General features: G+C 36.3%; 1 pseudogene; it reads left to right on the top strand.

Moving 5' to 3' along the window:
• The first annotated feature begins 8,284 nt into the window (after window positions 1–8,284).
• Window positions 8,285–9,789, top strand: LOC140523711 (probable ATP-dependent RNA helicase DDX41 pseudogene; annotated as a pseudogene).
• The last annotated feature ends 5,193 nt before the right edge of the window (window positions 9,790–14,982 follow it).

Genomic DNA, 14,982 nt, shown 5'->3' with positions numbered 1-14,982 from the left:
TGCTTAATTTCTCTGGTGTTTTCTCTGGTCTTCCAGAAGCAAAGCATTATATGAGGAAAGTAAGAATACTAAAGTATTCATGGGAACACCAAGAAAAAAAAGAACCCAGGCACATACACAATCACTTCACGAATTATTAGTGGTTTGGGCAAAAAGCAGGATAGAAAGGTCTTCAGATTTTCAGATGCACTAGTACTGAATGGACAGACCTCAAGCACCTTTTGAATATGCCCTCAAATGAGTCAGTTTAATAAGGATGCAGAAAGGGTTGGTAGAGCTCCTTTGGCCTCCTAGAAACCTTAAGTGTTTTCTACTTGACCCTCATCCTTCCTGGGGAAAGAAGACCAGTCTGATCAGATAGAATTAGGTGAATACATGAGATATTCTGTCTGTCTCCTGGTATTTTATGATATATTGTATATATGTATATATACATACATAAAATATGAACAGGTGGTTGATAATTTTCACAAATTTTTTTTCATATTTTCTTTAGGTTATATTACCTCTTTCACCTAAGTCTCAAGTTTATGATCTTGTTAACGTTTTATAGATTCCAAATATGACATTTTGGTCTTCCTTTCATCAAAGGAAAGATGTCTCTCTATTCTGTCTGGACATAGGTTTAAAGGGTTCCTTTATGTGAACCAGAAAAGTAGATTGCCTAATAGGGAATGATGTTATACTCTAAAACATGGAAGTTTTGACCTCTGCCTACAGGCTAAACTGCCCTTACCAGTGACCCACTAAATCTTGCCAGTCCCAGGCTATGGTTTATATCTCAGCCAAAAAACCAGATCCTATGTGGACATCTTGACATCTACCTTGCCACCGCTGTCCTACTTCTTGTTAGATATTTAGAAACTATCCTTCTTCAATATTATTAACTCAGTTTTAGAAATTTGCCCTGTGGCTGAATACAAATTCATCTATTCCAGTATATCTAGTTGGCCCTAGTCCATGCTTCATATTCCATCCAGCCACTTGGCCCTATTGAGATATTTTGTCCTCTGTCTTGATGCCACTTCCTTTTCTCTTGGACTTTTCACCTCCTGCTCTGGGAAGAATAGTCAAATCAATATTCTCATTGCTATTGGAACCCCAGGTGACATTATACTGTGTCACTATCTTTTTGAATGCCCAAAGCAAAACTCAACTTCTTTGCATTAAATACCATTAGATATATTGACTTCCCATGAAAGTAAGTTCCTTGAGGGCATGAACTTGTCTCACTTTTGTCTTCATATCCTGAGTTCTTATCATAGTGCCTGGCACATAATAGGCTTTTAATACAACTAAAATTTACTAATTCAAAAATAGTCTCATTGACTTCAGAGAAATGTCAACATTTCCTCAAATACATACAGAAACTGGGAAATAGAGAGTGATAGTTTTATTAGGAATGATTGGTGTAACTCTTTCCAGTTATGCAAATTATACCAAATGAGGAGTTATTCATTCTCAGATATCTGAAAATCCTGATAATAGGGAACAATATCATCCAGAGTTAACGTTTCTGTCAAGTAGCCTCTGATTACTGAAGCCACTAAGAATGGTTTTAGAACAAAGTTTCAAAGGAAAAAGAGAATCACTTGAAAGATGGAATCAGGAGAAAAGGAAAACAAGTGTCTGCCTGTAGTGGATATTTTGAAACTGTAATAATTAGATGGGACTTAAGACCTGAGCAAAAACTGAGACATCATGAACGAAGGGAAAAACTGCTGTTTATTCTTTAGAGGGAGTAGATCTTATTTATAAGAAAGCTAAGAAAGGGTGTTTTGTTGTTTTTGCTGCTGTTGAAGATTTCTGCTTGTAAGAGAAACTGAAAATCATTATGGTGCTATATTTGCTTAGAGAGGCATAGCTATTAACTGTGCTCCAGAGAAAAATCTTTATACCTAAAAAGCATTTGTAAATACCCTTAGATATAATGTTATTTGTCCCTAGGCCCCTGTTTAACAACCTGTGCCCTAAATCCAGGCTTTCAAGCTAATAGGTGCGTTGTCTCTATTATGGCTCAATAGATTCCTACCCATTTGTGTATTTCTCTGTAGCATGGAGCCATGATGGTTATGTTACATTGAACAGAGTGATGGAATTATAGCTAAAGGCCCTGAGTTCAAATACTAGCTTTGTCACTTAATGCTTCTCTAAGCTTTGGTTCCCTCATCCTTAAAAGGAAAGGTTGAACTAGATAATTGCCTTGGACCCTTCCAGAGTTCAAACTATAATCCATTTATCCTTTCCTTTTTTACCACCCTATTTACAAAGGATAATAGCCTTAATATCCTTTTTATCCTGTCTCATCTTTTCAAGTATGGCTACCATGACCCCTTATTTTCTTTAATAGCTTTAGAGAGCTTTCCCCCTCACTGATCTTTCTAATGCTTTCATTTCCTAAATCCACTATAATGCTATTTGAACTGTGAAATAACTCAATATGAAGGAAAATTAAGAAAATGTATTTTCTTGAAGGTAATGCTGAAAAGAAGCATAACTCTAATATCATGAGGGGCAACATTATTATAGTCTAATAATATCATAAGGGTGACAATGAGCAACTTTTCAAGTGATCATCGTGTAGGTCAAGAATTACATAGGAAGGACTAAAATTTCCTTTCTATAGGATTGCCTTTCCTTCAATACAGCTAACAAGCCCTTTATATTTCATGAACTGTTGCGGTGGAAAAAGTATTAATCCTTCCCTTAATCTATACTTCCTTTAATTTCTCCATCTTCTGCCCATTCCTTTCTGTTGCCCTGTTAAGTGAAATGTATTTCTGTATCCTACTGTATGTAGGCAAGAATTCTTCCTTTCTTTGATCAGTTCAGATGAGAATGAGGTTCAGCTGTCAGCTGCACCTCCAACCCTTCTCCTTGTTTGCACAGACTTCTGGAATGCACTCTAATTATAAGAAAATTTACCCTAGTTTTATTTTCCCTCTCTCCTACATGTTTCTCTTCCATTCCTTTTCCATTACTTTTTAAAAAATATTTTTTGTTACATTTTAAATTCTGAACTGTCTCCCTCTCTCCCTCCCTACCCAACACCAGAGAAAGTCACCATTTGACATAGATTTATAAATATAAGCAAGACTATACTACACATACTTCTATTCATCCATTCTTTCTCTGGAGGTGGATAGTGTCATCCTTTATAGGCCCTATGCAATTGATTTTAATATAACTCTCAGAATAAGGTTAAGACTTAACAGAACCATTTACAACCCTTCTGTGCAATTCCACTCCATTTATGACACCTGATGGTGATAGGGATCAAATGGGGAGGTGAAGGAGGACAAGGAGGAAAAGGAGGAAGGAGGAGTAAGAAGAGAGGGAGGAGAAGGAGAAAGAGAAGGAAATAGCAGCATTTTCCAAATAAAACTGCATCTGGGACTATCACTGGTCATTGTGACCTGTCTTGTCACTGGATTCCAATGACTGGAAGAGAGAGTGAACCTGATGACTTTGCATAACTCTGCCTCACTTAAATCCAGTTTACTTGCAAGTCAAGACATTACCCTCCTCTTCAAGATTGAAGGACGAACAACAAACTAAGTAGTAACAGCTGCCCCCTCTTCCAATGGGCCATTCTAGTTGGGAATGATTCTAGGAGACATCAAGAAATAAAACAAAGTCAAAATAATGAAAAAGTAGAACAAAATGTGAAGTTTCTCCCTGGAAAAAAAAAAACAATTGACCTGGAAAACAGATCAAGGAGAGATAATTTAAAAATTACTGAACTACCTAAAAGTGAAAATGAAATAAAGAGCCTAGACATCATATTTCAAGAAATTATCAAGAAAAATTGCCTTAATATCCTAGAACTGGTGGGTAATGTAGAAGGAATCCACTGATCACCACCTGAAAGAGATCCTAAAATTAAAACTCTCAGAAATATTAAAATGAAATTCCAGAGCTTCCTGGTCAAAGAGAAATCACTTCAAGCAGCCAAAAAGAAAACACTCAAATATTTTAGAACTATAGTCAGGATCCCCCAAATTTAGCAGCTATTATATTAAAGAAGCAGAGGGCTTTTAATATGGTATTCCAGAAGTCAAAGGAATTAAGATTACAACCAAGAATAACCTATCCAGCAAAAATATTATGGTCCTCCATGGGGAAAAGCATCTTTAATGAAATAGAGGACTTTCAAACATTCCTGATGAAAAGACCAGAGCTGAATAGAAAATTTGACTTTCAAATACAAGATGTGAGAGAAAAGTAAACACAAAAGAGAAATCACAAAGGACTAAAAAAGTTTAAACCATTCATATTTTTGTATGGAAAGATGATACATGTGGTTCCTAAAATCTTTATCATTATTAGGACAGTAAGAAGGACTCTACATAGAGATATGAGAGTGAGTCAATCATGTTGAGATGATATTTAAAAAAAAAGGATGGGTGAGAAAGAGGAATGTGCTGAAAGAAAGGGGAAGGGAGAGGAAGAATAATATTATCTCACAGAAAAGAGGTGTGCAAAGATGAGTTTTTACAACGGAAGGGGAAAATGATGGCAAGATATGGAGTTGAGCAATGCTTGAACCTCACTCTTATCTAAATTGATTTAAGGAGGGAAAAATACATATACACACTCAATTGGGCATAGCAATTTATCATACCCAACAGAGATGTGCAAGGGGAAAGGGATAATAAGTGAAACAGGGAGGTGAAAAAAAGAAGACAGAGGTAAGGATCAAAACAGACATTAGAGAAGAGAAGAGATAAAGAGTGAGAGAGAGAAAATAAAAAGAAGAAAATAGGATGGAGAGAAAAGCATATTTACAAATCATAACTACAAATATGAATTCACCAATAAAATGAAAGTGAATAGTAGAATGGATTAGAAATCAAAATCCCATAATATCTTGATTACAAGAAACACAGTTGAAATAGAGTCCTGCACAGAAGTAAGAGGATGGAGCAGAATCTATTATTCTTCAGCTAAAGTAAAAGAGATAGGGATAGGACTCATAATACATGATATGACCACAAAATAAATAATAAAGAAGTTGGACTCTTAGAAATGTTAAATATGATGCACCTCTGGAGAAAATTGAGTGGAAATAGAAAAAATATAGCTTTTTCTCAACTGTATATGGCATCTTCCTAAAAACTGATCCTGTATTAAGGTGCAAAATCCTCACGACCAAATCCAGAAAAACAAAAATGTTAAAATGTACACTTTCAGACCATAATGCAATACAAATCATATTCAATAATGGTTCAATGAACAAATAATAGAGACTATCAATAATTTCCTTAACTAGAAGACAATGGACAACATACCAAAATTTGTGGGATAAAGAGAGGGGAAAATTTGTATCTCTACACATGTATGTCAATAAAAGAGAGGGAGAGAGAGAGAGAGAGAGAGAGAGAGAGAGAGCAGATAAATACACTGGGCTTACAGCAACAACAACAACATAGAAAAAGAACAAATTTTAAATCCCTAATTAAACACCAAATGGAATTCTTGTAAAACAAAGGAGAAATTAATAAAATTGAAAACAAAACAACCAAAACAAAAATAATAACAATTGAACTAATAAACAAAACTAGGAGCTGTTTTACAGGGGGAAAAAAGAATGGCACTTTGTTTTTTTCTTTGTTGTTTAAAAAAGAAAGAAGAAAATCAAATTACCAGCATCCAAAATGAAAAGGGTGAATTTTCCAACAATGAAGATGAAACTAAAGCAATTCCTAAAAACTATTCTGCCAAATTATACACCAGTAAAACTGACAATCTAAGTGAAATGGATGAATATTTGCTATATATGTGTGTATATGTATGTATATATACATATGTGTATGTGTACATAATATTTTCCAGTTTAACTGATGAGGAAATAGAATATTTGAATAACCCAGTCTTCAAAAAGATAAGTTGAACAAGTCTAAAATGAGCTCCCTAAAAAATATCCCTCGGACCAGATTGATTTACAAGTGAATTCTAACAAATATTTTAGGAAAGCTTACTCCTAATATTATATGAACTATTTGAAAAAAATAGACAAAGAAAGAGTTCTCCCAAATTCCTTTTATGACACAAATATAGTTTTGATACCTAAGCCAGGAAGAGCAAAAACAGAGAAAAAACAACCTATAGACCAATTTCCCATGAATATTAGTGCAGAAATTTAAATAAAATACTAGTAAGGAGATTATGCAATATATCACAAAGAACATACAGGACAGCCAGATGATTTTTATAGCAGGAATGCAGCACTGGTTCAATACTGGAAAATAATCAATATATTTGATCATATCGATAACAAAAGCAACAATCATATTATTATATCAATAGCTGCAGAAAAGGTTTGTGACTAAATATAATACCCATTCCTATTAAAAATACTGGAAAGCATAGGAATCAATGGAACTTTTTTTTAAAAGGAGTATCTATTTAAAACCAAGAGCAAGCGTTATCTGCAATGGGGATAAACTTGAAACCTTCCCAGTAACACCAGTGATAAAGCAATGATGTCCATTATCACTACTGTTATTCAAGAGTGTACTAAAATTACTAGCTACAGCAATAAGATGAGAAGAAATTGAAAGAATGAAAATTGGCAGCTAGGAAATGAAGCTATCACTCTTTGCAGATGATATGATGGTTTACATTGAGAACCCTACAGAATTAACTGAAAAACAAATTGAAATTATTTAGAAGTTATAAAATAAACCCACACAAACAATCTGCATTTCTATATAGTACTTAAAAAAAAAACCAGCAGGAAGAATTAGAGAAATTCCATGTAAAATAACTACAGACAATATAAAACATTTGAAAGTCTACTTACTAAGACAAACCCAGGGAGAATATGAACACAGTTACAAAACACTTTTCACATAAATAAATCTAATAAATAAATCTAAACAAGTGAAAAAAATATCAGCTCCTCATGAGAAAACCAATTCAATATAATAAAAAAGACAATTCTACCTCACAGAATGTACTTATTCACTGCCATATCAATTAAACTACCCAGCAAAATAACAAGCTAGAAAAAAAAAAAGAAAATTCATTGGGAAGAACAAAAGTTCAGATTATCAAGAGAATCAATGAAAAAAAGTGAAACAAGGCAGTCTATTGGTACAGACTTCAAACTGTATTATAAAATGGTAATCATGAAAAGATTCTGGTATAGGCTAAGGAACAGAGTTATGGATCAGTGGAATAGTACATAATGCACAATAATAAATAACCATAATAATCTAGTATTTGAGAAGTACAAAGATTTAAGCTTTTGGGATGAGAACTCACTTAAATATGTAGGAAACTGAACCAAATTTATGAAAATAAGAACCATTTCCTAATTGATACATGGTCAAAGGATATGAATAAGCAGTATTCAGAAGAAGAAATCAAAACTATATATAGAAATGCTCCAGATCACAAATAATCAGAGAAATGTACATTCAAAAAGTATAAGGTACAACCCCATAATTATCAGATTGGCTAAGATGAGAGAAAGGAAAATAACAAGTATTGGAGGGGATGTGGAAAAAAAGGTATAATAACGTACTGTTGGTGGAATTGTGAACTAGCCCAACCATTCTGAAGAATAATTTGTAGTGATGCCAAAGGGCAATCAAACTATACATACACTTTGACCCAGCAATGTCACTACGTGGTCCGTAGCCAAAAGAGATCAAAGGAAAAGGAAAAGGGCCTATTTGTAAAAAATATATAATAATAATAATAATAATAATAATAATTGTTATTATAGCAGCTCTTCTTGTGGTAGCAAAGATCTGGAAGTTGAAGGATGCTGATCAGTAGGGGAATGGTTGAACTTATGATTGTCATGGAATACTACTCTGCTATAAGAAATAAAGAAGGAGGCTGTGAAACAGGAACTTACTCCTTGAAATGATTGGGTAGATTTAAAAGAGGGTAGAGTTTGTGCACTTCATGATTGGTCCTTTCGACACAGAGAAGCCAGCAATGAACAGGAAGACACCTCGAGAGGAGGAAGATGACAGCAGGTGACCTGTCAGAGGATGAGGATTATGTGCCTTAAGTGCCTGTCAAGCAGAGAAAGCAGCAAATGCTACAGAAGATGCTGCAGATGCAATGGAAGGGAGCAGCAGAGGAGGAGCAGAAAGACAGCAGCAGTGAGCTCTGAGGAGATGAAGATGACATTCCCTTGGGCTGCTAGTCCCGTGTCAGCCTCCTGGACCAGCACCAACACCTGAAGGAGAAGGCAGAAGCCCAGAAAGAGTCTGCCAAGGAGAAGCAGCTGAATGAGGAGGAGAAGATCTTAGAGAGTGTGGCAGAGGGTAGAGGTCTCATGTTGGTGAAAGAGATGATGAAAGGAATCACCTATGATGATACCATCAAAACCATTTGGAAAGCTCCTCAAATGTGCTGATCATGCCTGAAGTCTGGCATGACTGTGTTTGTAAGAAGTACCATATCTTGGTGGAAGGAGAAGGGATTCCATTCCTCCTCAAGAGCTTCAAGGAAATGAAGTTTCCTGCAGCCATTCTGAGGGGTCTGAAGTAGAAGGGAATCTACCACCCTACTCCTATTCAGATCCAGGGCATCCCTACCATCCTTTCTGGCTGTGACATGATTGGCATGGCTTTCACTGGCTCTGGCGGGACATTAGTGTTCACTCTGCCTGTCATCATGTTTTGCCTGGAACAGGAGAAAACATTACCCTTCTCCAACAGGGAAGGGCCCTATGGGATCATTATCTGCCCTTTGTGAAAACTGGACCCTCAGACCCATGGAATTTTGGAGCATTACTGTCGGCTACTCCAGGAAGACAGCTTGCCCCCTTGTGCTGTACTCTCTGCATTGGGGGCATGTTACTCAAGGAGTAGATGGAAACCATCCAGCATGGGGTGCACATGATGGTAGTCACCCCAGGGCATCTCATGGACCTGCTGCAAAAGAAGATGGTGAGTCTGGACATCTGCCACTACTTGGCCCTGGATGAGGCTGATAAAATGATTGACATGGGCTTTGAGGGGGGACGTCCAAACCATCTTCTCCTACTTCAAGGGCCAGCGACAGACACTGATTTTCAGTGCTACCATGCCCCCAAAGATCCAAAACTTTGCTAAGAGTGCCCTGGTAAAGCCTATCACCATCAACATGGGCTGGGCAGGCACTGTTGGTTTGGACGTCATACAGGTGGTGGAGTATGTGAAGGAAGAGACCAAGATGGTATACTTGCTTCAGTGTCTACAAAAGACTCCCCCACCAGTGCTGATCTTTCCAGAGAAGAAGGCAGATGTAGATGCTATCCATGAATACTTGTTTCTCAAGGGTGTGGAGGCTGTAGCCATCCATAGAGGCAAAGATCAAGAAGAACGGACCAAGGCCATTGAGGCATTCCAGGATGGCAAGAAAGATGTCTTAGTGGCCACCAATATGGCCTCCAAGGGCCTGGACTTTCCAGTCATTCAGCACATCACCAATTATGGTATGCCTGAGGAGACTGAGAATTATGTTCATTGGACTGGCTGCACAGGGCGCTCTGGGAATACAGGCATCGCCACCACCTTTATCAACAAGGCCTGTGATGAGTCAGTACTCATGGATCTCAAAGTCCCCCTGCTTGAAGCCAAGCAGAAGGTGCCTCCCATGCTGCCAGTCCTACGCTGTGGAGATGAGTCTATGCTGGACATTGGAGGAGAAAGAGACCGGACCTTTTTCAGGGATCTGGGCCATCGCATCACTGAATGAGCCAAGCTGGAAGCCATGCAGATCAAACTGGTCAGCAACACTGGCCGCGAGGACTACCTGACCCACAGCTCCATGGACTTCTGAGCCTCCAGTAGGACTGGAGACCAGATACCAGTAGCCCTCTAGGAAAAGCCACCCGAATTCTCTACCTGGGCTGACCTTACCCTGCCCCTAGAGGACAGTTGTCTTTTACCTTTTCATCTCCTTTAGGTGTGCTACTTATTAAATTAGAAGTACTGAAAATAAAAGGAATAAAGAGGGAGAAGGTTTTAGAAAAACCTGGGAAGACTATATAAACTCATGTAAAATAAAGTGAAAGGAAGTGGGAGAACATTGTTCACACTAACACCAGTATTGCAATGATGATCGACTGTGAAAGAATTAGCTACTCTGATCAAGAGAATGATCCAAGACAATCCCAAAGGACCCATGATGGAAAAAAACTATTGACCTTCAGAGAAAGAATTTATGAACTATGAGGACAGATTGAAGCATACCTTTTAAATGTTTCTTTCAAATTTTTTTTCTTATTTTTGCATGTATCTTTTCTTTTGCACCATGGCTTATATGGAAATGTGTTTTGCATCACTTCACATGTATAATCAATGTCATATTGTTTGCCTTTTTGAATGGAGAGATAGGGGTGGGAAGGAGGGAAAGAATTTGGAACTCAAAGATTTAAAACTTTTGAAAATTAATATAATTCAGAAATATTCAATTAATTAAGTACAAATAGATAAAAATATTTCTTAGTGCCTTATTAAGTCATTGGCTTCTTGGTCCATTCTATTTTTCAAGGAGTTTTTATTTTGGCAAGATTTTGAGCTTCTCATGCCAAGTTGTTAATCTGCTTTCCAATTCTTTCTTCCATAGCTCTCATTTGTTTTTTATTTTTTTCCTGTAATACTCTCATTTCAATCATTAAAAAAAAAAAATTGAAAAAAACACTTTGGCCTCTTGTGGGAATTCTAGCTTAATTTTGGCCTAAGTTGTGTTTTGCTTTTAGCTTTTCCTTGAAGATGTTTTAGAGTCATTCTCTTCTTCTGGGTTTATGTCTTGAGCATCCCTATCACCAGAATAGCTTTTGTTTGGTGGCTTTTTGGGTTTATTTCTTCTTTCTTTCAGCCTATGTCCTTACTTTAGATTTGATTTTAGATTGATTTTAGACTAAGTTGCTGTTTTCTCAGACATATTAAGTGTTATATTGTTTCAAGACCACAGGGACAGTTCCTGCTGGGTGCCTGTAGGCTGTTGGCATACCCAAGGTGGTCTGAAACATGGCAATCTGTTGCCTTTTGGGATCTGAGCTTTGCAAACCTGGAGTGGGTCTAGGTCTGAGCAAAAAAAAAATCAGCCCATGGTGAAGCTCTGCTGATTTAGAGAAACAAAACTATTGTCTCCTTCTTGGTCTGCATTCCTGCTCTGGTTCTTCTTTGGCAGGTTTCCATTTGAACTAGAAACTGGAACTAATAACCTGCTCAGTTCCTACATTCAGAGTCACACTGCTAGTGATCCGTTCTACTCTTCTTCCTTGATGGTACACAGACTAGGGTTTATGACTGCTCTTCACCCCAACATCTCACTCCTGGTTTTAAATCCCTTCCTCAGTCTCTGTCACCTGGAAGTGGGTATTTTATGTCAAAACTGACAGTTGGAAACTGTCCACCTACAACCTGCATGATGACACTCCATTACATACCTGGGAACCCATCTTGCCTTTGGTCACAGTTTTTGAGTGCCACTTGGCACCTGGTGTTCACAGACCTTTCTATCTTTCTATACTGACCTAAGCTAGAAAACATATACACTGTGATTTTTTTTCCCTTGAATTTCCTTTTTCCTTGGATTTCAGTCTGGTGCATTTTCTACATTGGTTTGAAAAAGTTTTGGAGAGGAAGTTAACTGTGATTCTTGATGTTACTCTGCTATCTTGCCTTTACCTCCCCTATATCCTCCTTACACATGTACCTTCACATGTTTTTTTCTGATTGCAGTGTTCTATGCATAGTTATTTTCATGTGTGTTTCTTACTCAGTTAAGTTTTCTGCATGTCTGCCCTTCTACTTCTGAAAATATGGTAAATTGTGAGACAGTGTAACCTTATGAGAATGGGCAGATCTTTTCTTACTATATAGTTGTTATGCTATGTTATATGAACTCTTGCATTTCCTGGTTGACTTAACAAGAGAAATTGATGAAGGGTCATGAATTATGCATTTTAGTGGACACATTCACAAAATAGTTCTAGAGTGGGGTGGCTTTCTTGGGGCACATGTGTGACAGAAATCTTGGGTACTACATAGTACTGAGGAAAAAATATGCTTGCAGGTGTGAGAATGTGCTTAAGTCAAGAGTAGGATGGGTGGGTCAGAGCTATAAATACATAGGTCAAGGAAAGAAATTGTTCAAAAAGACATTTGTTTCTATAATTTGGCCCAAGGGAAAATCAGATTCTTTTCTGACCAAGAAGTTCTTTTTACTTGTTCAGTTTTACTTCAGAGCATGAGTATCCCTTAGAAATTGGAAGCCTTTATAGGAAATCAAAAAAAGATCCTTCAGCTGGGGAGGCTAAAATCCTTCAGTGCATCCTGATGAGGAAAATTCATCCTTGTGCAAGGGAGGAAGACTGTTAAAAGCCTGCTAAAAATTTGTCCCTTAAAAGATGAAATTATATCTCATGTTAAAGATTTTCAATTTTCCTCTAGATCCTTTGAAATGTGAACTCAGAACACTGCTTTTTAACTCCTCCCTGGGTTTCAAAAAGATTGAGAAGTATTCAATCAAATTATGGGCCTTAGTACACACATTTTAATGGTAGTTCTCCCTTTACACAAGTATCTTGAGTAGAACAGAAGAGAAATATAATAGGAATATTTTCTTGGATTCCCATCACCTGAGCTATGTGAACTCACTGAAAAATTTCCAAGATTTTTTTTTAAACTAAAACTGCATTAGAAGTAGCTATACAGTTTTGATAGGACAGGAATATTGAACAAATCAAAATCCAGACATCCTTCCTCCCTCCCTTCCTTCCTCCCTCTCTTCCTTCCTTCCTTCTCCCTCCCTCCCTCCCTTCCTTCCTTCCTTTCCTTCTTTCTATAAACATACTGTGCTGTGATGATATTATATATATTTCAAACAACTAGAAATTAATATTATGAAGAACCTAATAAGTGAATATCTAAACTATTAAGAAGGTTTCCAACAACAGTGACACAAATGACATTTGCCATTATGTGAATGGTCTTGTAATTCAAGCTGGCCTAGGTTATGCTGTCAAAATTGTGGGAGTACCTTTACATTCTGCACCCTGTCCCCTTCCCCCACCCCCACCCTTTTTAGAGGAATTAAAATGCATCAGTTTATTTTTATTCATTTCTTCCTCATAGAAGAATATAGCTTTAATTACACAATGTTCCCAATTCAAGCAAATTAATGAGTTTGGGGAATCCTCTATTTTACTTTAGACAGAGTTACCTATCTAACAATTGGAGATGACCAAAAATGGAAAAGTCTGCATCACAAAGAAGTAAATTTCCTGTCATAGAAAGTATTCAAAAAACATCTGGGTAATTGTCATACTGGAGATATTGTTGAGGAAATTTTTGTGTATACATAAAAAGTTGAACTAGATTTATTTGTCGTTATTGTTTTTTTAATTAAACTTTTAATTAACAAACTTTTATTTTCACTTCTTGTCCCTAAAAATAAAAAAAACAGCAATTTTATAAACAGGCACAGACAAAGAAAACAAATCGCTAGATTGGCCATGTCCAGTAATTTACATTTTGTTCTGTGTATTTAATCCATCTCTTCTGTTTCAGGAGGTGAATAGCATTTTTAATCACTAGGCTCTGGAATCGTGATTAGTCATTGAATCAATAAAAGTTCTCAAGTCTTTCAAAGTCATTTATTTTTATAGTGTTTTTATAATATAAATTGTTCTGCTTCTGTTCACTTCACTAATGCAGCAGTTTATATGCACATGTACAGGCACATATATATCCATACACACACAGCATACATATATACATACAGATAGATCATTGGTATCTATGGATAATTTTCTTTTTATTTATTTCTTTGGATTATGGTCCTACTAGTAATATCACATGAGATAATAATTATAACATGCTTAGCACAGTGTCTGTCATGTAGTAGACCCTATATAAATGCTAGGTGTTATGATTATCATTATTTTAAAGACATCTAGGTGAAATAGTGGATAGAGAGCTGGGCCTGGAGTCAGAAAGACCTAAGTTCCGATCCAGCTTTAGGCACGTACTAGCTGTATGACTTTCAGCAAGTCATTTAAACTTTTTTGCCTCAGTTTCCTTAACTGCAAAATGGGGATAATAACATCTATCTTCTGAGGCTATTGTGAGAATCAAAAGAGATAATATTTGTAAAATGCTTTATACAATGTTTGGCACATTTAAATGCAAACTACAGTAATAATTACAATTATTATTAATCACTGAGCTCTTTGCAATTTTTTCATTATAGAATCAGAGTGTTATGGCTGCAAAGAACTTTAGAGATCATTCAGAATTGTCTTCTTATTTCATAGATGAGGAAAAGGATCATAGCACTGAAATGATTTGCCTGAGGTTACATAGCCAGTGAGTGACAAAACAGGCTCCACCCCAGGTGTTCTTGTTCAAAGTCCATTGCTCTTCCAAATATGCTACACTGAAATCTCATTTGAAATGACTAAGGGTGTTGTGTTCAATGATTCTTTTGTAATTAAAAAAAATCATCCTTAAATCTATTTTTGGAATTAAAAATCTTCATATATTGGATTATTTTTAAAGTGAGTCCTATTCTTAAAATAAAGTAAAAGAATAAAAGAAGACCGCATACATTAAAGGGATGATATCTTTTAAAATTGAATACGGAAATGAACAAAGAATAATACTGAGGTTACTACTATATCCTCTTTAAAGGGGATAGTATAATATAAATGTTAAGGGACTATAAACCAAACCTGGGAGTGGGACTAAGTCCATTATACTTTTACTTTTGCTATGTGCTGTCAGATAAACAGTGAGCTCTGTTTATTGGTACATTCAAGTTTCTTCTACTGCTATTCATCACTGAGAAAGGTGTGTTTCTAAGCATATAACCTACTCATTGATGCTTATATAGCAAAAAGTAAATTTCTTGAATTTTTATATTTATGAATACATAAATATGATATTTGAAGTGGTATACAATTTAACATAGTATTATATATAAAATTGTCAAAACCTTGCTGAGCTCCTTCTGGGCATAACA

Source organism: Notamacropus eugenii, chromosome 2, assembly GCF_028372415.1.
Source record: "Notamacropus eugenii isolate mMacEug1 chromosome 2, mMacEug1.pri_v2, whole genome shotgun sequence".
Lineage (NCBI taxonomy): Eukaryota > Metazoa > Chordata > Mammalia > Diprotodontia > Macropodidae > Notamacropus > Notamacropus eugenii.
This window is presented reverse-complemented; position numbering and strand designations above follow the sequence as displayed.